A 24,030-nucleotide genomic window follows, 5' to 3' on the forward strand; every position below is an offset into this window, starting at 1 on the left:
CGGTCTCCCCAAGCAAGCCGAGGCAGGGATGTTAAATTTTCGGGGACCAGAGTTCATTCGCGTGTCCATAATCAGCTGATCTGTCCACCTCGGAGCGCGGAGGGATGAAATTTCGCGGGGTTAGCTTACAGAGACGAGAGAGGTTGGTGGGCGTTAAGCGGCGATAACGGCAAGGCGGAGGTTGTAGGTGTTCGCAGAACCACATCGGCCCGTGTACTTCGCCACCCGGGAATGTCGGCTTGTCTGGTGAATTGCTTGCGGTATAAAACGAACAAAGCTGCGCCCAGCAGATGCGGTGATGTCAGCCAGAGCTATAACTGGATAATTTGTACACACTTGCTAAGGGTCGTTAACCGCGTCTCGTTCCCATCGCGCTTCGCCAAGACTTGATTTAACCCCGTTTTTCTCTGAGCGATGCGGCGCGATTAATTCCGCTCTTTCCATCCCGCGCCCCGTGCCCATGCCCATGGGGGCTGGTCCGGTTCGGGCCAGATTCATCTCGAGAATCTTCGGTAAGTTATGGATAGCTGGACAATCATTTGGCATCCTCAAAGGCCGAGGTCGGGTGTCGAGATCCGCTCTTGTTTCAAATAGGATCCCGTTCGTATAACGATCCTTGCTACAGCTAATGGCTCTGCTCGCCAGCATGAGCTGCGAGATTCTGCGTGCAGCATTGCACAAGGGGGGAAAGCAATACCTACGCATGGGTAACGACCAATGTATCTCAATTCTGCAGATATGGGACACACCCTGACAGGTCTACAAACTGAAGCGTATCTTTGTAATTATACCGATTCGGGGCAACGAAAACAGTCGCGGAAGCCGATGCGAAGTGAACCCTCTAGTGAACTCGCGGTGTCAGCTGCTCCCTGCACTTAAGCTTCGAAAAATGATGAATATACGTCAGTCAAGCTGCTAGTAATTGTTACCTCCAGAAACCCAATTTTTCTTAAAAAGCAAAAGGGGTCGCGGTACGACGTTATTGAAGTTTCAATCTGATCGGTAAGACTCATTTTACTTCATTTTTCATCGCAATATCCATGACTGTTTCGAACGCAATAACGAATTATGATCTTTTTTCAAGCGTATTACCCCGTAACTGTTTAATTTTTATACGTACAATTTATAAAATCGTTATTCGTCCGTTACACGTGTATCTGAAGTAGGTACCTACAGGTATGTTATAGAATACTGAAACTTTGTTTGAAATTTCATCTTAATGATCTCAGACCGAGTTTCAACTTCGCGTTTTCAGACAAAGACTCATGCGATAACCGGATATCCCTCTGGTTAATCACCGTCTCTCACTAATTGGTCGAATTCAAGAGGAGATACAAACAATCTGGATAATACATCCGTGCAGCAAAGTCCCTACAACAGTTCCTTTCAAACGTGGTCATTTCCTTTCTTCAACTTTGGGGGAGAATATACGTATCGATTCCGGGTAAAATTCACCAATTCTTAACGACCGCGGTTTATATTTCGAGAAACGAAATCTAAATCCGTTACCGCGATCGTAATCCGTGCAAGCGTCCTCATATATGGTACACACACGTACAAATATACATGGTCGTGCCAGACCTGAGGTTTGGGAGATTGGTAGCGTATGGGTATCGGGTGACGTTGACTTCACCATCAGTCGATTACCAACCTTAGAGACCGACTCTGAGCGGGTAGCGCCGGCGCGATTGAGAGCGGTCATCTATCAGAGGACCCTCATTAACCGCCTCCCCGATAAAACACTCCTCCAGATACCTTATCTTAGTGTCGCACTCCCCTCGCCTCACCTCCTCCCCCCGAACCCCGTTCTCTCCCTCTCTCCCTCTCTCTCTCTCTCTCCCTTCCTTCAAGCACGGTCCCCGTCTTCTCCTCCTCATCCACCCTCCGCCCAGTTTCCTCCGTACGCGTCGTCCTGGACCGCGCTTTGGTGGGTAACTACCAGCGGCCACGAGCACCCCACATCCACCACCACCACCACTCAGAGCACCGCAGATAACAAGGAGTTAGTAGGTATATGGAGAGGGAAGGCAGGCTGGTTCCCCGTCCATAGGCGATGTAGCAGCAACTGTGCTGCAGGAACGGAGGTCTTATGGTTCGCAGCTCGGATGAGGGGTTGAGAGAAAAGCGGCGATTTCTTTGTCGGTGAGCTTGCGACTGAAGGCAATGACGCGTCGCAATTCGCGCACCTGACTACGGGAGGAAAGGACAGGGAAAGAGGCTTATTTCACGACCTTCGTAAAGGAGCGTAGCACGGGGATGGATTTTAACGATATCTGTAGGTCTGGTCTTTGTTTGGACTACCTGCATCATACGCAGTGGAACCTCACCATGGAGATAAGAGTGCGACGAAATTGCAACCCAAAAGGGGGGAAAAAAAACAGGAGAGATGGCCAGCACGCGATTTTCTTGATGGGACATCCCCCGAACCCTCGATGCTCGACGTTCTCCAACTTCCACCACGGCCCGTCTTAGCCGTGTCCGATAAAAACGTAATGAAATTCTGCTTTTCGAATACTATTGCGATCCCTGTGAAAATAAAAGAAACGCGATCGCGGTTTTTTGCCCTCTTACTTCTTCTTCCACCTTCTCGTTTTTTCATTCTTTTTTCTCTTTACGAGTTTCAGGGAGCCTGTTATGCCGTTTTGGCCCTATTATACTTTACGTATAATAAAGATTCTCGAATATCGTCCACGCAGAGAATAATCCTAATTTCAACGAACTGGGCGTTGCTATAATTTATTGATCATTCAAGGCGATCGCAACTATTCCTAACTACAAGGTTGCAAAAAGTTGCCGTACGTGTGTTTAAATCTCACCTGTTACGGTACTTCAGCACGTTTTCGGTGAATAAACAACAACGGTTTCGCTACCCAACCTTCCTCCCCCATCTCATCCCAATACGGTACATTATCTTCGAGCAATATTTCCATTTATACGTTTGAACAAACGATCTTCATGATCAGGACAAATACGAGTTATAATTTACCGTACGGTGATTTTCTCTCAAGCCCGAAAATTATCGAGGGTTATTCATTATATTTTTGCATTACCCAGCGCTGGTTATTCCGTTTTTCATAATTATTATATCTCATAATTATATGCATGCGGGTAACGGTAGCTGCGCAAGTTTACATCTCAGAAACACATTTGTAAGTTCTACCGTCTACAACAGCATATTCGTCAAACACATACACAGCTGCATGCACCTATCAGCAGCGCACCGGACGATTTGTCGGTTGTAATTTTCTAAACGTCAGTCCGTGGCAATTGGTTTGCCGTGATCACGCAAAGGTTGCCGGCTCGACGTCGCATACAGATGCAACGATTAAGAATTCCATTTGAAAACCTATCTCTGGCAATGCTTGTGCAAATTGAATTCCCCGGCGAATCTTTTCAAAGTGACTTGTATACACCTGTATTCATACCTATACACCTATAATACACGAACTACAGACAGAGATAAATCTAAATTTTTTTTTTACCTATAATGTCACTACTGCCGTATTACGTCACTCGACTATTTCTGTCACATTTAGGGCATTACTTATTCAACTTCTTCACTCGCAACCTTTACTTCGAATATTGTATAACCATACGCTCTTGCATTTGTGCTTTAATGTATCAGCACGTCGGGGCCTGTCTAACGTTCAGTGATTTACGATCCGCAATCCCAATTGCGGTCCCTGTATTCGGGCAGAGAGTGGACACTGAACTACAGATTATAGCTGGGTGTAGGTGAGGAGGAGAGACAGAGAGAAATAGAGAGAGAGAGAAGGAAAGGGTTGGAGGAACATAGCTGGTGGTAATCGCATTTCACACCTTGTAGTATCTATCATCTATTATCTACGATCCATTATCTGGCAAACAGTGTCTACTGTCTTTGTTTTCCACCGCTCAACCGATCGATTTCTGGCTGGAAGGATTACACGTCGAGTACCTGGCTGCCGTATCGCATCCACTGCGAAATTCTCGAATATCTTCGAGGCTTAGTTGATAACGGAATATGGTAGTTTGAAAATACATCCACAAGATGTATAGTACGCTTTAGGAATCAATTACTACGAATGATCAAACCGCGAACAATTTATTACAACGTTGGCTCAGGGTGGAAGGTCTTTAACACTTGAAAATATGGACAATGCGATTTTCTATGAGGTTCAAGTTGGTAACGTTGCTTTAACGATGCATGTTTGGCAAAGTCGTTGCTTCGCAACTTCAGGATGGTCGGAAATTCAGCTAGTCTATCATAACAAAGAAAAAGTGTTGATATTTTGATAAGCCAATTACTTGAAAGTCGTTCTAAAATTGTACAACGATTTATTCCATGATGTTTCGTTACGTTAACATTACTAACTTCAACATGGTGATTCTCTCCAATCCCCGCGAAAATTGCGATTCCCACACGATCTTCGACAATCATTTGACGCATGAAGGCTGCAGGTTTGTTTCACGCTGCAAAAGTAGGTATTTTAAACATTGACACTTACCACTCGTTGATTTACGCTCCGTCACTCCGCGGTACGACGGAAATGCAGTTCGATTCGCAACATTCTGAAACATGATAAAAATAATGTTGAATGAAACACTTTACCTGCAATTAATGAAAAAACAGGCTTATTAAAAAATTAGGTAAACCTTTTCCCAAACCGCGGTAAATATATGAACAACTCTTATTCAATATCCAACTGTTTGCTCGTGTTCACACGCGCCCCACGCATCAACGGTATAACGTGTTCAGAAAGTAATTCAAAAAATAAACAAACGATTTGAAATTCCCACGTAGCTCGAATCCACGGGCTTCACACATTGATCAACACGAGGCTGGTTATACGTGGCAATTTTTAAGCTGGATGGCAGTGCGGCGGAAGAAGAAGAAGAAGAAGAAGAAGAAGAAGAAGAAGAAGAAGAAGAAGAAGAAGGAACAGAAGCAGAAGGAGGAGCGGGTTTTTCTAGAAATTACACATTTGTGTGCAAAGAAGATGTTACTGCGTGTGCCAAGTGTGAAATGTTTATACGTCGACATTGGCCGACATTACCCGCCTATATAAGCTGTGCGCTTCAACCTGGGCGTAAACGAAACAACCTTCGTATATTTAACTCCCGTATGCAGGATTTCATTGGCAAATGCCCCCCCCCCCCCCCCCCCGCCCTTCTGTCTCCGCGTGTACACAGGAAATTGAAATTTCGCACACTGACTACGCACCAAGCGATAAATATCAGCACGACGCTTTCGAATGTTTTATAACCAGTGCTACTAGAAGTTACAGAGATTCGATGTCAGAAAGTGGTAATTCGTAAACGTGTTCATCAATTTTATTCGTGGGTAAATCCTGTGAAAATTACCTACCTCAAGTGAATGTTTTCCCCAGATGTTTGGTGGGCCCCGTGAACTTGGTACGCAAATTATTATAATTCACAGGCGTATATTATATTTATATCATTCCACGTGATTAATATAAAATCAACTCGAACATGAAACAAATTTTGACACGTACGACGGGATTCTGAGCGAGGAAACTAGATAATTTGAACTCTGCTCGTGACTCTAAATCGGGATTTAAAAAGTTGGTTCATTTTTATTATCCGAGTGTTCGGGAAGTACTTCTTGCGCAGCAAACACACGGGGTATGTTACCTGCACTCAACATCGGCCGATGTGCGAATGGAACGTCACTCTATGACTAAGAAACGGAATCAACACGCCGATATGTATTCTGTCCCTGGTTAAATATGCGCCACGTTATACGTATTGCGTATCAGGACCGTTCGAGTTCGACACAATTAGGACAGTGAAAGCAACGTCCACGACTCTCGTCGCGATACGTAAGTACACACATACGTAGCTATGCGTCACTCCCAGTCCCGGGGTATAAACGTCGCGCTATGTGCGGTGATATCACCGCTTGCCGTACCCACCCCGGCATTTACTACTTGTGAGAGCACCCAGCGATCGCAGTAGAAATACGCTGGTATAGTCAGGCGGCTTAACGCGCGGCGCGACGGCGGCGGCGGCGAGTGTTGACTGACGATTGTGGCGTCGATATGAAACCCCCGTTGATAGGGTTTCAGGTTTTCAAGATGGACGGGCTGAGAATCGTTCTCACGTGGCTGCGGCGTGAAGAGAGTTTATTTCTCACTTCGAATTTGTTTCTTGAAAGTATTAGATACGTCATCTGATATTTACTATTCATGTTAATCTTGTGTTTTTTGAACAGATATACTGAGGAGTTTGAAACAGATTTTCCTGGTAGTTAGTTTTTTTTTTTTTTTTTTTATCTTAGTGCCGTGACACTGCAATCTTATGTCCGCAGGTTTTTCGGCTATAAATTGCTGAAGCGCAAACTATACCTGTATTAGGTACTTCCAGCCATTTGCAATCCTGTTACATTGATGCATTATCCGCATCGGATCGAAATTAATATTTCAACCGTTAGAGCAAAAGAGGTGATATATGCAAATATTCACGTACAGATTGGGTGGAAGCAAGTGTAAGCGTATGAACGTGATTATCGCGAGGCAATTACATGTAATTCAAATGATGATTGATCAAAATCCAATACTAAATTGTTAAATATTTTCGATCCCTCGACAATTTGAAGAGGTTTCATATGGTATTAAACCTTTTGAAACGACAAATCGACACTTTTGTTTCAAAGCTCTTGCCTGTTTTTATTTCTCGCGTTTAGCGTTCGGTTGATTTATTGCGCTTGACGCACTGTATTTATCCACGTGCATAGGTTAGTTTTTTTCTAAACACGGCAAAGCAGCCGACCGAGGAGTTTCTGACGGGCGAAGCGATACTTCAATTCGAGACAACTCCCAGCGAGTATTTCGAAATTATAGCGTGAGGTACATACATTTATGGCAAGCGGTCGTAACTTACTTCCAGATATGTTTATCCTACATTTCATCTATATATGGGAGGTAAAAAGTGGCTTCTGATAGAGAACATGTTTATGCGTTGAGTTCTACGACGTTTTCTTACCACGTTGTACAATAACAAGTTCTTATGTGAATGAAAGTAGAAGGAATGCGACGTTCACTTTATACATGCGTCGTGGCTGGTTGTAAGCGGAAGTCTACAGCACCGGGTACACAAAGCTTTTAAACTCCGAACTCATTCTACATGCTAAGGAGTTTCGCGTACTCGAAAGTCGTTTGTAAATTTCTATCACGTAGGAGGATACTAACTTCTGCAGCTTTCCACTAAGCGGTATGATAATTTTTCAGGAAAATGATCAGTACAAATTATACAATACCTTTATAATATATGCGTATACCTGATTGTTATCAGTGCGTACATAGCTAAAAGTCACATGTGTAGGTAATATTGGTATCATTTCGGAAACCAACGTCAATAATTCTGAACACAAAAAATTTCAATTCATTGAAGGTAAAAGTATCGAATAGATAAATGGTGTGGGGAATTCTTTGCGGTGTGAAGTTAAGTTTTGCGAGGGAGGAGCACACTCTCTATAGCGCCTTGAATTAGTCTACTTCATGAGCAATTTCATAGGTACGATCCGAAGTAGGGATTCCATTCGCAAGCGTAGAGTTCACACAGGAAGCGTAAAATGAAGATAAAATGAAATGAGTAAGGTGAGCTGACTTCAAAAATCTAGACTGCGTACCAATGCGCCTAAAATATGAATGAATTTTAAAAAATCCGTATAATTTTCGATTATTTCCTCAGAATATTAACCGTCACGTTTAATGTCCGTACAAAATTTCCCCAAGGCAGTTAATCGAGGGACAAGTAAGAAATTAGACCGATCAGTTTGTAGACATAATATAAGGGTTTGGTAAGCAAATGATTTTTCAGTCAAGCTGTCAAGTGCAATAGGCTATTCGAAATACCTGAGCGGATGATTAAAGCACCAGCCTTGACGACGAACTTTAACTTTCGTAACTGATTTCTCGCGCAGGGTTTTCGTGAAGTACCAAGGTAAATATTTCACCAGGTTGGTAGTATTCAACTTGTTCCGGGACAAAACAACGCCACGCACGTGTCTGAAAAGCAAAGACTTTCAAGACATGATTAAGACAAAGAAGCTCGCCAAACAAATACAGAATTAAATTCAGACCGTATCAAACCGTATTTGTCACGGCGAAACGGAACGGCCGACCACAATAGCGCCGGTGAGGTGCGGGCTAAGAAAATCAAGAATTTCTCTCTGAACTTAGCGTTTTGATTAATTTCGCCGCTATACAGTCACTCGATCACATTTTCCTCAATCCTGGAAAGTTACACAAGTAAATTTGTCGCAGCCCTCGGGCGTTCGGCTGAGTGGCTTAACCGCGTGGTACAGCGGAACTGGATGAATTCTTTCTCTTGAACCGGTGAACCCGGACAAAAACTGGCGAGGGAAAAGGTGGGATTTTTTTTATCGCGATGAGGGGAGCGAACAACTCCGGTCAGATTCTATAATTCCCTAAGCTCCGTCTGTGGCTTCTTTCTTACTTTTTGGTCGAATTCGTGAAAAATCGAGCACGTCACATGGCCGGGTCTCCGGTCTCCATGGGAATAAAATTTTGCCCGTTGAACGTCGCGGGCCGTTAGCTTCGACGGGGAAATTATCGGCTTGACGTCCGTCGACGGTAACGCCGCGGTAATCAAGCGCTAATCAAGTTTGAGAGCGCTCGTGTGGGTCCCTCGACACGCGCGTGTTGGACGAGAGCGTGTATGTGGAAAACCGAATGCAAATGATGCGGGGAGCTGGGGAAAATCGGGGGAATCCTCGCGGTTGACTCGAAGCGGTACGGGTGGCATCTATCGCGTGACGTGTTCGTCCTCCGCGGCTGAGGATCCTTTAGGGTCGTTGTCAAATCGTTTCAGGGCAGGCAGCGAGCCGGCGAGTCGGGGCTGAAACCTTCTTGGAAACCGTCAACCCGCCCATATGTTTATCTAGGGAAATTTATCACCGTTGTATGCTGCACAACGGGCGTTATTAACGTAACGCACGCAATTCATTTTCCGAATTCCAAACCGGAAAATATGTATTTTCCACTCTTTACTGGTTGCCCGGAGTCGGATCGAAAATTGTCGGTGTCAAAGCTGCCCGCATCGGCGAGTCTGCATTGTACGTTCAGACACGTTTTTTTCCCAAGTATCTTCCATTGTAGGTACAGATATATTGTGCAGGGCTGCGACTACGTTCGACTTTTTCACACTTTCACGCACGTTTGCGAAAAATGAAGGAAGTCGCTTACACGCGAGGTATACCCGACTTTTTACCCGAACTCTGCTTATTTTATGTACATATATACTAAAGCTGCAGGATCTGGTGTAATAATAAATCGCGGGACGTGACTCGAGAGCTCGTGATGGTAAAAACTACTCGTTGACTTGAAACAAAGTTGGATATTACAATAAACAGGTGGAAGTTGTTTTCTCACCGATTAGGTCAGTGGGAACTTTTTCCTTTACATCCACAGGCTTCGGCCATCCTTCGGGTGTATAATACAGAACCCTTGTCAAGGAACAATTCCATACGTACGATTGGTAATTTATCCACAAAATGAAAAGGTTAGTTGAATATGATCAAATTATTCTAATTTCAATTCAATAAGATTTGGTAAATTACAACTACCCCTAAACCAATTTTCCAAAATCGAAATTGCTCGATTGATTCACACAGATTCGTCAGAATTGAGATCACTTGTACATCTCATATCAAAAATATTGAATGAAATATGGAAACAAAAAAAATTTCTTCGCCTGACGTTTTGCAGAAGATTTGGAAGAGAGGAAAGTTTTTCTTTTCCGACTGATCTAAATAGTTGCGAAAATAAATTTTTCCTCCGCTACGGTACACGAGGTCAAAGAATTTCTATACCACATTATAATAAACTGCGCACTAACTTTTGTATACGTGGAACAAAGCGGGGCCGGAAGTCGAGGCTAAATGGGACTCTAGGGTCGAACGGGATACACGATTTTATCGCAATTAACGTGCCACCATCTTTCGGTTAAACTTGCGGAAGAATAAGATTCGTGCAAATTCATTCTTCTCTCATTGTTGTATCCATAATTGTTATGACATCAGGGCTCCCTTCCATTGTTGATCTCGATACGGCGGAGCTGTTGACGAGATCAAGGTACTTTATCGCTTCTCGAAATGATGACTATGTGTTGGTCTTTTTCAGCTCATAATAATAACAGGTTGAATTTCAACGTCCACATTTGTTCATAGATGATTAACCTGTTTGTGTATTTTAATAAATCTGTGTGGAAGTTTTTTGATTACTGTACAAACATTGAAACAGTGAGTGCTTTGTTTGAATTCCACCTGCGCTTACAATACGGTGGAAAATATTGCATTCGATAACATGATCGATTGAAAAAAGGAGCAAGATAAATATATATTCATGTGTACTCGCGTTTCTCGGAGCCTGGAAGTAGCAATCGTAGATTGCGCATAGGCTATTCATCGCGTCTGTAACTTTTAATTCGCCAATAATACCGTCGATACCTGTCTAAAAAAAGTATGCAATATTGGTAGAAATGTTACAAGATAGAAAAGTATGCATGTCAACGAACCGCTTGATTGGTACCTACTCTGTGTACGCGAGTGAGTTTTGTATAATGTACGAAGTCAGCGGAAATCGTAGCAATTTAAAGTTTAACTGCATACCTGAATAGCTCAACTTCCAAGCCCTATTACTTTGTTCTCATCGAACATGTATATACTGGTGGAAAAAGAAAATATACGAGTATGTTTACAGAAAGCAATAATGAAAATGGAGTTCTCGAGAAAAAGCTCTTACTTTGCAGTACTACAAGCTCTCAGAGTGTTGAGAGACACTTGAAGATACGTTTGTGCGAAACGAAATATCGCGGAAACTTTTCAATAATTATTTATTATTAGAAAGTGGGAGCAAAAGAGAGTGAAGCTTGAATTTATTTGCTATATTTCATTGGAATCGGAGTTTCGCACGCATGGTATAACAATATACCGTTAAAGTTTCGATCACGGGTAATAAAAGTTTTACGCCATGAGTGCAAGAAACAAAAAAACGTGACGAGTAAAAAAAATTTTGCGATACCTCGGAATGAAAAAGCTGGAAATTACAGAGCGAACAGAGAGTAACGAATATGAAATGATCGTCGAGCCTGTTGCCGAGAGAGGTAAATTAACGTTTTTAACATCTCTTCGGTATTTGGAAATAACTCTTCGTGCGAAGGGGTATCGATTCGATCACGTGACATGGTCAGCGTTTGTAAAACACTGCATCAGAGGGGTTTTGCCGAAGGTGAAGGGAGTGTATGGAAGGGTGGAGAGGGTGGCGTGACCGAGTCGAAGCCGATTTTTCTTTTCTCATGTTTTCCCCCGAACGGAAGCACTTCAACATATATACGATTTGTATTTATTTGGGATCCAAAGCACTTGGGATGTACGCGTATCTGTAAATGTATACATGTGTCGTATGTATGTCACCACGGCGTATTACGCTACCGGGGTGGCTTAACTCTCCTTCCGGATCCTCCTCCAAGCCTATCGCGGCCTTAGAACTTTACTGCATAGTGTCTTTCGCAGTCCTTTACGCGTACGCCTTTCCGTTCCCGTGTACCACACATCTACGGCACTAGTACCCCCTGGTATACGGACGATAAGTTTATCCGTCTTGCACGCATTCGAGCACGCGAGCTGAAACAGAGGCACGCACGAGGCGGTGGAAAAAACAAAGGAAAACAAAGGGGAACGAACAGAGGATGTCCAGGCGGAGACTGGAGTCGGGCTTGTTCTGTGTCAAAGACTAATTGTAAAGGTATTTACAATTGGTATGCTTGCGGTTATTAAATGGCTTTTATTCCTGCGGTTGTCTTCTTACTTATTTTATTTTCTTACTATCTGTTTGATTTCATCAATCGATCACTCACCTATTCGTTTCTTATTACTCTTAACATTCGTCGTGTGTTACTCGACGAGTACTTTTTATGTTCAGAATTAATACTGATCGTTTTGTTTACGAACACAACATGATTTCGTCACGAGTTGCTTCCGTGTATTTGAGAAAGAAAATTTCTTTACGGCATGTTGTTAGCAGTAATGTATAGAAGTACTGACGTAAAAGTAAATCCCTGAAAGCGTTACGCAAAATGTGAAACCACCGGCGTTTCATTTCATCACGTGTCCGTCTGCGTGAAAGGTGGAAGTGAAAAACGCTGACAATCGATTCGTTCTCAGACGCAAATCAGTGCGCAAAAAAGGCTTCACTTTCAATGAAGTCTCCGCCTTGACGATCACCTCATTTAATTTGTACAGCTGTTTTAATGAGACGGGGGTGAAAGTATGGTTCCCCGCTTTCCGGCGCCTTTCCCTTATTCCTAATGATTTGAGAGAAAATAAGTTGAGCCACCGAGTGAAAAAGCTCACGTCCTTCGATATTAAATCGAGTATTGCATCCTTTGTTATATCGTAAAATACGATTTCGAAAATGGTGGAGGGTAGTATTTATTAATATCGTTGAAATGAAAATGAAAAAAAGTAACGGTAGGATTTTTCTCCCCTTTAATTTTGTTTGATCCATCTTGCCTGTTCTTGCAAAATGATGGTGGAAAGGAAGAAGGAAAAGAGCCACGGTGATACACTTTTGCGAATTAGAATTATGATTTTATTTCAGGCAGGTTCATCGTCCGGGGCGATGAGATCCGCTATTAATCGGTCGATAACTTTGACAGGGTTCTTAATCACTCGGAGAGGGGAATTCCGGTGAAAAGTTTCGAGGGCCCATCTCGATGGCGCGGTCAAGCGAGAGAGTTGAAATTACTCGGAGCAAGCGACACCCTGTGATAATCCAAGCGGCAAGAGGGGATGGGGAGCTGAATACCCCGATCCGTGCGAAAAATAATTCAAGGGGATTCCTCGCCGGTCGTGGTTTGATTGGAATGTAAAAACGTCTCCGTGTCGCGGCTTAATCGAGATTCTAGAGGGGCGATCGAATCTCCGGCACCCCTGACGGTTCGACAAACAAACAAACAGGCAAACAATCAAACAAACAAACAATCGGTGAACGAAAACTCTGCAAATATGATTGTGCATACCCCGTGTGTTTAAATTAGGAAACAGATATCATCCCGGGTTTTCGCAACGGGAATACTCGGCTCGAGTAAAGGGCTGTAAATCCATGAGATCGATTCCTAGACCCGGGGCTGTTAGAACTTTAACTAGACCGTGTATAAACTCAGCTCACGCAGTCGTCAAGCCACACAGCGAGCTCCCTCGATGAATAAAAGATGCCACTGTTAAACCCAGTCCAACACTCTTCTCTTCCAATCCTGCGCGCGGTACCTTCCATGGCCAATTCTTCATACTTACAGACCACCGACTCTGATCGACTTATTTCAATGTTCACCATACAGGCGTGATAAAAATAACGGATATCCATACCGCAGACGCATATTATACGAAATATTTTCCAACATCGAAACCCCTGGAGGCCCATTTACTTCCTCCCCGAGATATTGCCAACTATCTGGTGGCAGAAACGCCGGTATGTTTCGAAAAAACGGAATGTGGAAAAACGAAGAGAAAGACATTTCGAAACAAATTTTCGCTGTTGAATTGCAAATACGTTAGCAGCTAATGCATACGTTAACTACAATTCGGACGATTTCAGACCTGTGATATTATTTCTTCTTCTCCGTTCAACCGCAACTTCCAAAGTTGACCGCGTCTTGTCATTCATTCGTTCAACAGAAATCATCAAATTGGTGGAACCAAATTCGATCTCAAATAGATCTTTAACATTTCTTAAATCAAACCTGTCCATCATCGGAAGAATTCGGCGGTTTCAGATTAAAAAAATTCCGCTTTTATGTGCATGTGCCAAAATATAGTTCAGAATATTAGGGTCTATTTTTTTCATTTCCATGGCAAAGGACAATTCCAAAAGTTATACGCAACTGAATTTCACTGTCTTCGTGGTGTACTATATACACTATATCTTGATATGTTTCAGTCCGAGTCACGTCGAACAGTATCTTTTTCAACCTCCTGATAATTTTCTCCAACTTTGTTTGATGAAGTGAAAGATGAAGAGAAATAACTAAATTTTTCTTCCCTGACTCCAAAAATTTTGTTACCATCTGAACGATGCACCGCCATTCATCTTTTGAGGTGGTTCTCTCCTCGAAAAATAGCATAGTTTCTTTATTCGCAGTTGCACCGAATTCCCCGACGAGCTGTACAAGATGTGCAATGTTCGTCGGTCCGTCATGCGAATGGCAATAGTCAGTAACGGACAAGCGTGAGCGATTTGTGATTCACGGATCGTGCGTAACGAGCGACACACATTGATTAGGAAGTTGGTTAGCGCATTGCAGGCTAAGCGGGTTGCACGCACCTAGGTAGATAACCAACCATTATGTGGCTGATTGCGCAATTATGCCGCACTTTATAGAGGATGGTATTGCCTCATAAAGCACGATTCCACGAGGGTTGGAATAAAAAGTTGACATTAGGGAACATTGAAGAGGTTGCTTAAGTGGGAAAAGGGAGACGGGACTTTGCCGAGGGGGCGGCAGCGTCGGAAGAGCGGGCGACGCTCGTCGCAAGGAAATAAGGAGTAACGATCCCGGTGAGTCCCATTGCTTATTTAGCTCAAGCGTAACGTTTGTTGCCTTCAGGGTATCCTCAGCCCGAAATCCTACTGCCACTCCGAAAGTTCCTCCGAAAGTGCGGTTGATAATAGCGAGGGTACAATAGCGTAGAGGATACGACAAGAATAATAGAAAACAGAAAATGAAAGACTAGGATTGTCGAAAAATTCCCCATCGATATTTGGTGAAATCTCTTAGCGACTTGCATCTGCATCAGAGCTGCGCGCATATATCGCTATTCATCGCGGTGTGCATGTACCTGTATCGGTTTCCCTAAAATCTGCTATCGGGAATATCGAAAAATCAATTTGCACGGTCTCGCATCAGCGCTGGAACCGATGAGATTTTCCGAACGAACGATTCTAGTTGTCTATAAATTTATTTTTGCGAACCGATGGTATAAGGCCATGGCTCGATGCTCGATGCTCGAGCCGAGGGAAGATAATCGATAACGAATTAGTATTCGTTGCATCGCGCCCCGGTGGGTAGGCACTCGGGCTTGGTGTTGGTGGATGGGTATGCCCATTTCTATATATGTATATCTATATTACATACATACGTGCGTGCGTGTGTAGGTATAGACACCAGCGATCGATTGATTCTCGGCAGAGCTCGCCGAGTGGAAATCGTTGCTCGTCGTGTACCCATAGTTTCGAAAATAATTCCCCGAGAGGCGACAGGCGGCGCGGGCGGCGGGAAACGGAAAGGGAAAATAGGGGAGGGTGAAGTAGAGATTCGACTCTGGTCGTGCTCGAGTGCGGTTCCCGTTCAATTTCCAAACGCCGGGTACCCCGTGCCGCAACGGGGCGACGCGTCACGTGATCAAACTTTGTTCCGCCAGGGCGACAATTATTCCCTGTGTAATTTGACAAAAGACGTTCGACCGGCAACGAATTAGAATACTTAGCTACCTCGGCGGAGGGAGCGGTCGAGGTTCAATCCCGGCGTTTAATCTCGAATGCAGCGGCAGGAGGAATTATATAAAAAGAAAAAAGAAGAAAGAACCGGAGGGAGGGAAAAAAAGTACAAGGTATAAGGTGGGGGGGGGGGGGGGGAGGGGGGAGGACCGCGCCACTAAAGAATTTAAACGAATCAGAGATCCCTCACGCGTGACTAAAAAACAAATTCCAATTCAACAAAGTTCAACTTCTTCCGCGACGCGATGCTGCGGAAAACACGCCAACGATGCGCGGATGTTCACCCGTAAAATTTTACCGACTATCCCCTCAGTACGCGGGACTATTCCAACTACACGTATGAGACCAATTAACGTCCGCGCGTTAAGTATGTATGCATAATGTACATTAGTGAAGAAGGGCGCGGGGCGTGGAATACCGACTCGCGTTCGAGACCGCGATTGGCAATAGATTCAAATTGGCTACGCGAAACTGGTTCATAGTTATCGAGAAAGACACGTATATGTATAAACTACCTACGATCGAGAGCGGATAGCCGGCGAGTCCGTTACATCGGTTACATGGGTAATACTCGATTCTCACGCTAGCTGTTAAAGCTCCGGCTCAATTCGCACACGAGCTTTTCTGCCCAGCGACAATGGAAGTGTTTAACCGATAATCCCGGTTCTCTCACGCCCGGGGGTTCATATCTCGTGCGTCGTCTAATTCATCGAATCTTCCCACTTCCGAACCGAATGCCGACGAATCCTGAAGCGAAGATCGAGATTGGCAGATCTATTCCGATCGTTTTATTTTTAACGAACGCTCAGGCGTCCGTTCTGGTACCTACTTTCCTACAAGTTACCTCGGGACTTATCGTCACGTCATCTTCAACCCCAAAGACGACTTTGTTACCGAACACTTTTGTCCTCGATAGTCACGGTTCTTACGATCCTGCTTGATTTCCTGTACCTATATTTGGAGATAGGGAAGAATCATCTGAAGAAGAAGGGAGGAAGAGAGGGAGAGAGGCATGGAATCAAATGCAACTAATTCGTTTAATGGCCGTGGCCTCTGTTATTTATTTAGAGGGTATCGAACGCTCGTCTCGAATCGAACGCGGAGAAAGGGGACCGTCGAACTGAGCGCCAAGCCAGGAGACCTAGGCAAGCTACCTAATGATCTGCAGTCACGTTCTCGCAAACGTGATCACCAGATTTAATCAGCAATCTTACGAGAATGTTTTCATCTGCAAATTGCGTGCGGACCATTTCTGTCGGTGTTCATGACACGTTGTTTCACTTACCTCCTAGTCACGAGTCCCCCAGAAAATAGGATACTTCGCTCATAGTATAATCAAATTGTCCGTAACTTTGTGCGTGATGTATAGACCTTTGAATATAATTTAAAAGCTAAGAAACAGTAACGATGAATTTCAGGCTGCAGTTGATCTCAGTTGAATAACCGATGGTAGATATCTGTCGAGATGGCGATAAACCAACGGAACATTCCGCAACCCTTGATGATGCACGAAAGACGTAGCGGTGAGGATTTTGAATTAAAAGAGAGGGAGAAGGAGAGAGAGAAACAGAGATTAGTGATTCGGGTGGGATGAGAAGCACTGGCATGTTCATTCATCCATTCGATTCTCGTGCCAAACTTGGTCGTCGCGAAGCTAGTCCGAAAATAGAAACCTTGTTTGTCTATGCGACGCACTAGGCAGCGGGGCAAACAACTGGGCACGGTAGGGATGTAGGTATGACTCTCACGTACGGACCTTTATGAGGATTCGATTCCAGCAATAAAAAACAATAGTGCTCCTAAGTGTTCTCGGGCAGAGACTGTACGACGTGCACAAAAGAAACCGGACGTTTTACAGAAAATCATTTATTCCACTTGACCTAACCTAACCCGGTCTAATTCAGTCCTTTTTTACATTCCACACTTTCGCAAGAGCTCAACTTTTGCATTATATTGATGTCCGAAAAAACAAAAAAAAAAAAACAATGAAAAGTATTATATCTCATTCACGTGAAACGTGAGTTTGTGGAAAAACCCTTTGCCAATCAACGTGCATAAATAATGAGCACTTAATCGAGTATGCGTGTCGAGTCTGATGGGGTTGGAGCTATAATCGAAGTGCTCGTCAGCGTCTCTGTTTGAATTAAAAAGACAGGCTATCTAATGCTGGATCGAAATCAATGCGAATTAAAATGAATCGTAATGCAGTAAATTCGGGACAAATCTGATCCCCAAAATTTTCACCAATATTTCACGTTCTAATTTATTATTTTTTTTTCCTTATTGATTCTGTTCCTTGCATGTCTGAATCGGTTGATACTCGATAAACTAAGTCGATGCCACGAGTTTCGATTGTCCTTCTTCATCATTGAGTACCGTGAACTATGTCAAACACATGCGAAAGTACCGCACGACAGCGTTGGCGCAAACGCAAGGTGACAGGATTTCCGTGTATATTTGCCTTATAGTGATTATTGCGATGATTAATTGTTCTTCTCTGAACTTATACCCTGTTACCTCCTTTGTGTGCTTAAGCATTTCGCAAAGTTTGGTTAGGATCAACGAAGTAGTTCGCAAATTAACTGGTACGGTTCGTCGCCGTTTTGCGGTTTTCCATATTCTACCCATACTCTTCCAAACGACGCTCTTAGACGTAAATCCACTTCTCCGGAAATCTGAGGGCTTCCATCCCCGAGGAACATAACGTCTTGGTATTTTAAACAGATCATAAATTAAAGTAAAATGAAGAGAGGCAATAGTGAAAGCCGTAATAAAATATTCACTTGCTGACACGATCTGCTATTATATGATTGAATTTTCTTCTTTTCAAAAATCAAACGTGTCGAAGAATTTACCGAATAGTTTTCATGAATAAAATTGTAGTGAAAATAAAATAATCGCGATTGGAAGTTTTACGAACGGTTCAGTTATTACACATTTGCAATAATGATGAATTCGATAAATCACACACACAACAATATAATGTAAGTACACATCGATATGTATAGAATCAGGTAATTATGTACAGACCTCGATTGAAACCAGTTTCAAATACGAATAAAAGTAAATTGTACGTACATGTTTTTCTTCTCGCTTTTTTTTCTCCCCTTTTCTTTTAATTCTGTTTTCTATCCCCTGCGTATGTAACGGTTCAGTTTACCGAGGAAAAGCTAAGCTTCGTTGAGATCGAAAATCTGGAATACGGCGAGCCATGCATTATAGATATCCATTCACAGGCAGTGGTAGTAACACCGGGCGAGGGTTGAGGTGCGCCATGTAGAAGTGTTGGGACGCCGTTGGGCTAGGGTGAGGTTCAAATGATTTAGCCTCACCGTGGGGTTAGATCCGCAATTTCGTTTGAAACATTCATGAGAAATATCCTCTGGCGAGGTACCATGGCTGCAGCATTTAGAGAATTGCGCCCGCTCACCCGCGCGACTTCCTCACATCAATTTTTTTCTCTCTCTCTTCTTCCTCTTGGAGTTAGTCCCACCCTCCCCCCTCCCCCCCCCCCCCTTCTTTACGATGCAACGGATATATCGTACATAATGAATACCTGCCAGATTACGTAGATGTCCTAGACGTGCTCGTCTTGTGACGTACCCAGACTGCGGAGTATGCATAAGGTGAATCCCCGGAAGATCAGTCATCAAGGCTTTGATAATTCGATTAATCCGTGCTACTTGTGACACGGCTTGCAGAATCCGAGTTGTCAATCACGGTCGCTCAAGGGTTCACTTTTTACTGGATGTCGATATAATGCTGCTGAAGGCTTGATATAGAAGTGACTTCGACATTCACGCAGACGAAATTTCGACGTAAAAATTTACCGATATTAAGGATAACGGACAACTGTAACGATTCAATAGGAGAGTGCGATCCCTTTTTCTCAGACGATTCTTTCGCGTCCGATCATTATTCCCGAAAACCCATCACTACGCCACCTTTATTATACCATGCCGAGTATAATATACAGGAAGCAAGGGTTCAGGGATTGTGGGGTTTATACGTGAAACTATCGGCCCTATGACTACGAGGGTTACGACGATGGAACTGTATCGTAAACGCGTGCATTCGCGACCGTCCGACGTCCCTTTCCTTTCGTGGCCAGCTAAATTTCGGCAAATGGGTAGTCATAGAATCGATTCGTGACAGGTTTTTTGAGGCGTTTCGAGGGTAGAAACTACTTTTTCTTGAATTTTCTCTAGAGCTCGCCCACGCACAGTTTCAGACTCGAGGAATATTCCTATACATGCGCTCCGTAATGCGGGCCGAAAGGGTAGATGCACTATTTGTGCCCACTTTTATAAGATTCTGTATTTTTTAATTAAATATGGCAAACTGTACTTCACAACTTTTTTTTCCTAAGCGATGAAATGATAGTGTTCATTATTGTGATTCTGCATGTTGACTGAGAAGAGTTCGAATTGTGGACGGAAACAACAAAGTATTTTTAGTTAGTTTTCCTTCGATTGACATTGTGGTACGCTATTGCAACTAAATCAGATATTTTTTGCACGTTATCATCAATTCAATACATCAAACACGATCGTAAGCTCTATAATTTCCCAAAGTTTAAAGATTTTCAATACTCGCAATTAGAAAAAGTATTGTAAATTGTAAAATAAGAATTGTCGTATTTGACGGAGGTCAGAAATCCCTCTAAAATCCGACCACGAGCTGGTCTTTGCCAGTAGTCTTTGATACTTGTTACAATTTATTGTTAAAAAATTATTGTTCGCATAGATCCAAGCACCTCTGTAACATTCGTGGCCCCAACCTCTGCAGATTAATCAACCGGCACGAAGGTGATAAAAACCGGCGGATCTACGGTTCCGTTATACAGATGCGTGCACTGCAGGGCTGGAGCTTTTCCCGTAGCTTTACCATGACGGCGTTCCACCTGCGTCTGCACCGACTGCATTAGACGCAGATATCCGACTTCTCCAACCACCGCGGCTGCGTCCAATTTGGGGTGGGATTGAATTACCGGTATCGGATTTCACTGAATAACGACATGGCGGGAATCTCGATCGTGAAAGGTGTCGCGAAGGTGAAAGACCCTGATGGCGAGTACGAGTCGTTGGTGTGCCGACCTCGTCCAGGCGAAAACCGGAACACCCATGTCCCACGTCCACACGTTCCCTCATTCAATTATCGGTCGCCCGACGCTCTCCGTTCGTGCGCGCCTCCCCGTCACCCTAACATTGTCCGTGGATCCCCTCCGACGTTCCTCAATCTCCCATCCTTGCGGAGGAAAAAATCAATCTCATTATTCGCAACATTCTTAGAAATGGTCCCCCGAGCCAGCTCGCCAAGTCTGGCTGCTGTGCGCCTGACAAACGCATCCGCGGGATGTGTGTTTATACCGTGCAGTTCGGGGTTCGGAGATACTCGGATTTGCTGCAAGTTTGCAGGATTTGGCTTGGTTTTGTTCCTCGAATCACTTAGTCTTGGAAACGCACGGGTATCGTTCTGCACGTATGGCATAAGGAGTTGGTTTCTTCAAACTCTGGCATCAATGGTTTATCCCTTACGGTGCGCACCGGACTCAAAATGTCCACATGGCATCTTCACCGTAAATTCTATATAAAATACATCCAAAATAATCCGATTTGGTCCAAGTTAAATGAAATATCGTAAAAATCGTTCAACTTCACTCACCCAAATAGGTAAATACCTTTTTCTTCTCGCGCAGCATCTCCATATTTTTTTCTCAAATATCTGTGTCTTGAGAGTTACTTAGTCAGTTTTTAGCTTAAAATATTGTAAATTCAATGAATTTGTTGAGTAGAATGATCCGTTTTATGGTATTCCGTTGTTTTATGAATTTGTTTTCATATTCAAAATTTCGTTTTGTTACAGATAACTAGTTTACCTTGAAATATAATGGTTCTAGAGTTAATAGCGTAAGGGTTAACAATACGTTCGAGTCCCAAGGGCTACAGAAATTTTCGCTTAATAAATCCACTTTCGATTTAATTATGAAATAGGAAAGTTTGAAAATCCATTATTAAACAGCGTTTCTTCCCGTTTCGCAAGCTCTGAAGTTTCATATTTCACGCTCGAAACTAACCAAAGTGTAAGGATGCACGTGATTATGGGCAGGGGCTTGAAAAAGGACTTGGAAAAAGTATCAGCGCAAACGCTAAGAGCAATGCATTGGGAATCAGACGGGCCCTTGGAGATCGGTGAGGTGAAATATTTCGCATCAAGAATGGGCAAAAAGTATTCCTGCCAGCTGGCAGGTGCCGCACTTGGTCAGGTGCAGGCCGGGATATACTCTTGGGAGTAAAGTTTTCCTAAAATGTTTCTGCGAATAAATCTTGTTTTCAGATAAGGCAGGCAGAGGCTCAGGTGATGTGCGCCGCCGAATGTGCCTTTCGTCAAAACTTAAAAACTTTCGACTCCGAGCGCATGTCGGATCGATTCGCAATAAATATTGTCAGTATAACTGATTCACACCGATATGCATTAGTCAGATACCTACAGCAAGATTTTACTCCTTGGTCAATACGGTTTTCTCCATCTTGTATCTTCTCATATCGCACTTTTACCCGTCAATATCTGGAGGATAAATTATAAGTAAAAAGTTAACCCCGTGAGTTTAACTTCAGGTCGCCATCACACTCGATCGTCACATGTGACGCTAATAAGTGCTCAACTCACTGGTAAATAAAGCAGCCCACGACCCTTTGCTGCTCGTCAAGTTCGTATTTTTTTGATACTGGTGATGGATTGAATTAAATCATGAGCGCGGGATGCCCACATGCCTTTAATTACGAGCCACCTTATCAGGCACAACGGATGCCTTCGACCTCTTAATGGTTCGACAAATATTTCCGCTCTGAAAGGAAGATGGATGGGAATGATTTGACAGCGGAGGGCATTTTTTCATAGATTCAAATGAATCGGTCGTTTCACGTACTGCTCAACGTTTTCCAAATTATCAAACGAAGCGTTCGGTGGTCCGTGAACGAATAATTTGGCGACATGGCTTACGAAAGTCTGACAGTAGGATGATTCGATCCGGAATTATAACTTGCTGTCGTCGGTGCAACTCGAGATATTAAACTACGTTTCCAATCATACTCATATCGGGACGTTCCGCGTTATTGAAAAAAGCAAGCAAACGTCATCCTCTTCGAAGCGCATCAGCTTTGTCCCTTTGGCAGTGCTTCAGCGCTATAGACGAAAGCTCTGATAAAACTACGTTTCTAAGAATATCATGTTGGCTCTCCGTTTCTCGGAAATCTAATAATTTTTCCTCGACGTTACATGAAATATTTCCAGGTCTTCGCTTAACAGGATCATGCATACGTAAAATACGTCAAACTTTCGTCGATAACGAGTATTTGATTTCACCGACTCAATGGCGCTATTTATCATTCACGAGCACTTGAAAGGATTAAATCGTTTTCAGGCGTTCCCAATAAATAAATCACATTATCACTTTATACGTATTTGATAGAAATTCTACCATGGATCCTAAAATTGTGGGCAACTTTATTACGAGGATACTCTAACGAAATTGCAATGAACTGTCTTTTCATGTACGATCGTGCCGAGTATGGTACAAACTTTTATTACGCATTAGGGATGATCCGTCGCTATCACGACAAGAAGAAGAATCTTCTCATATAATAAAACATGCGAAGAAATACAACGAATCGTGAATTATGCCTCAATATATGGTTCGGAAAATCGTACGTACCTAAGTTTATTGCGTGTAAATTTTATTCGTCTCGTCGCAAGCCTCTGGCCTATTACGTTGGAAACCAGAGTCACAACAGGTTGTTATCTCATACTAAAATTAGGCTTCGGCCGTATCGATGATCGGATATTACAAGAGTAAGCTTGATTATTAATACTCGATGGCGAGGTTATTGCTCCGCGTGTAAACACACACCGTGTCAAAGAATTTTGACTGATGAATATTTGAATGAATATGAAACCGTACTCCTTTTAACCGTGCAGAATGATCGTTGTAACGCTTACGTCACACTCGACAAAAATACGGTAGAATTCCGTGGACATATACATACCTATGTAGTAAAATAAAGGGGAAATAATAACAATTCCACGCTCGTCAACGCCACAGCGAAAACCAAGCGCAGGTTTCACCGAGCAAAGAATTTAATGATATAGAGAGTAAAACATTCGAAACGAGGAGCAAACCATCTCTCAATTTGCTTTCTCAGCACTTTATTTTCCGACAGATAGTGACTTCATTACAGCTCTCCCTCATCAGATATAAGCGACGTATTTGATTTCAGACGTCTGCTGTGGAGGCGGTATACCCACCGTATCTTTGCGGGGTTGCTGACGAATGTATATAACCACCGAGAAAAGGTGGTTTTTCCAGAAGACTTTTCATCGATAAATGGCAAAATGCTAGAAGTTGATTGTCTGCTTGACGTCAGTTGATCAACTGGCGTTCTAGTTTAGTTTTCATCGCTCAATAATGTCAATCGTAAACTATCCGTATCGAAGTGCTTAACAAACCTTTCGA

At 43.3% G+C, this 24,030-nt stretch overlaps 1 protein-coding gene across 1 annotated transcript in view; it reads left to right on the forward strand.

The window, feature by feature from the left end:
* The window catches only part of LOC124300486 (lachesin-like), a 137,848-nt gene that overhangs the window by 22,257 nt on the left and 91,561 nt on the right, over positions 1 to 24,030 (forward strand). The gene's annotated exons all lie outside the window — the stretch shown is intronic.

Source organism: Neodiprion virginianus, chromosome 3 (assembly GCF_021901495.1).
Source record: "Neodiprion virginianus isolate iyNeoVirg1 chromosome 3, iyNeoVirg1.1, whole genome shotgun sequence".
Taxonomy (NCBI): domain Eukaryota; kingdom Metazoa; phylum Arthropoda; class Insecta; order Hymenoptera; family Diprionidae; genus Neodiprion; species Neodiprion virginianus.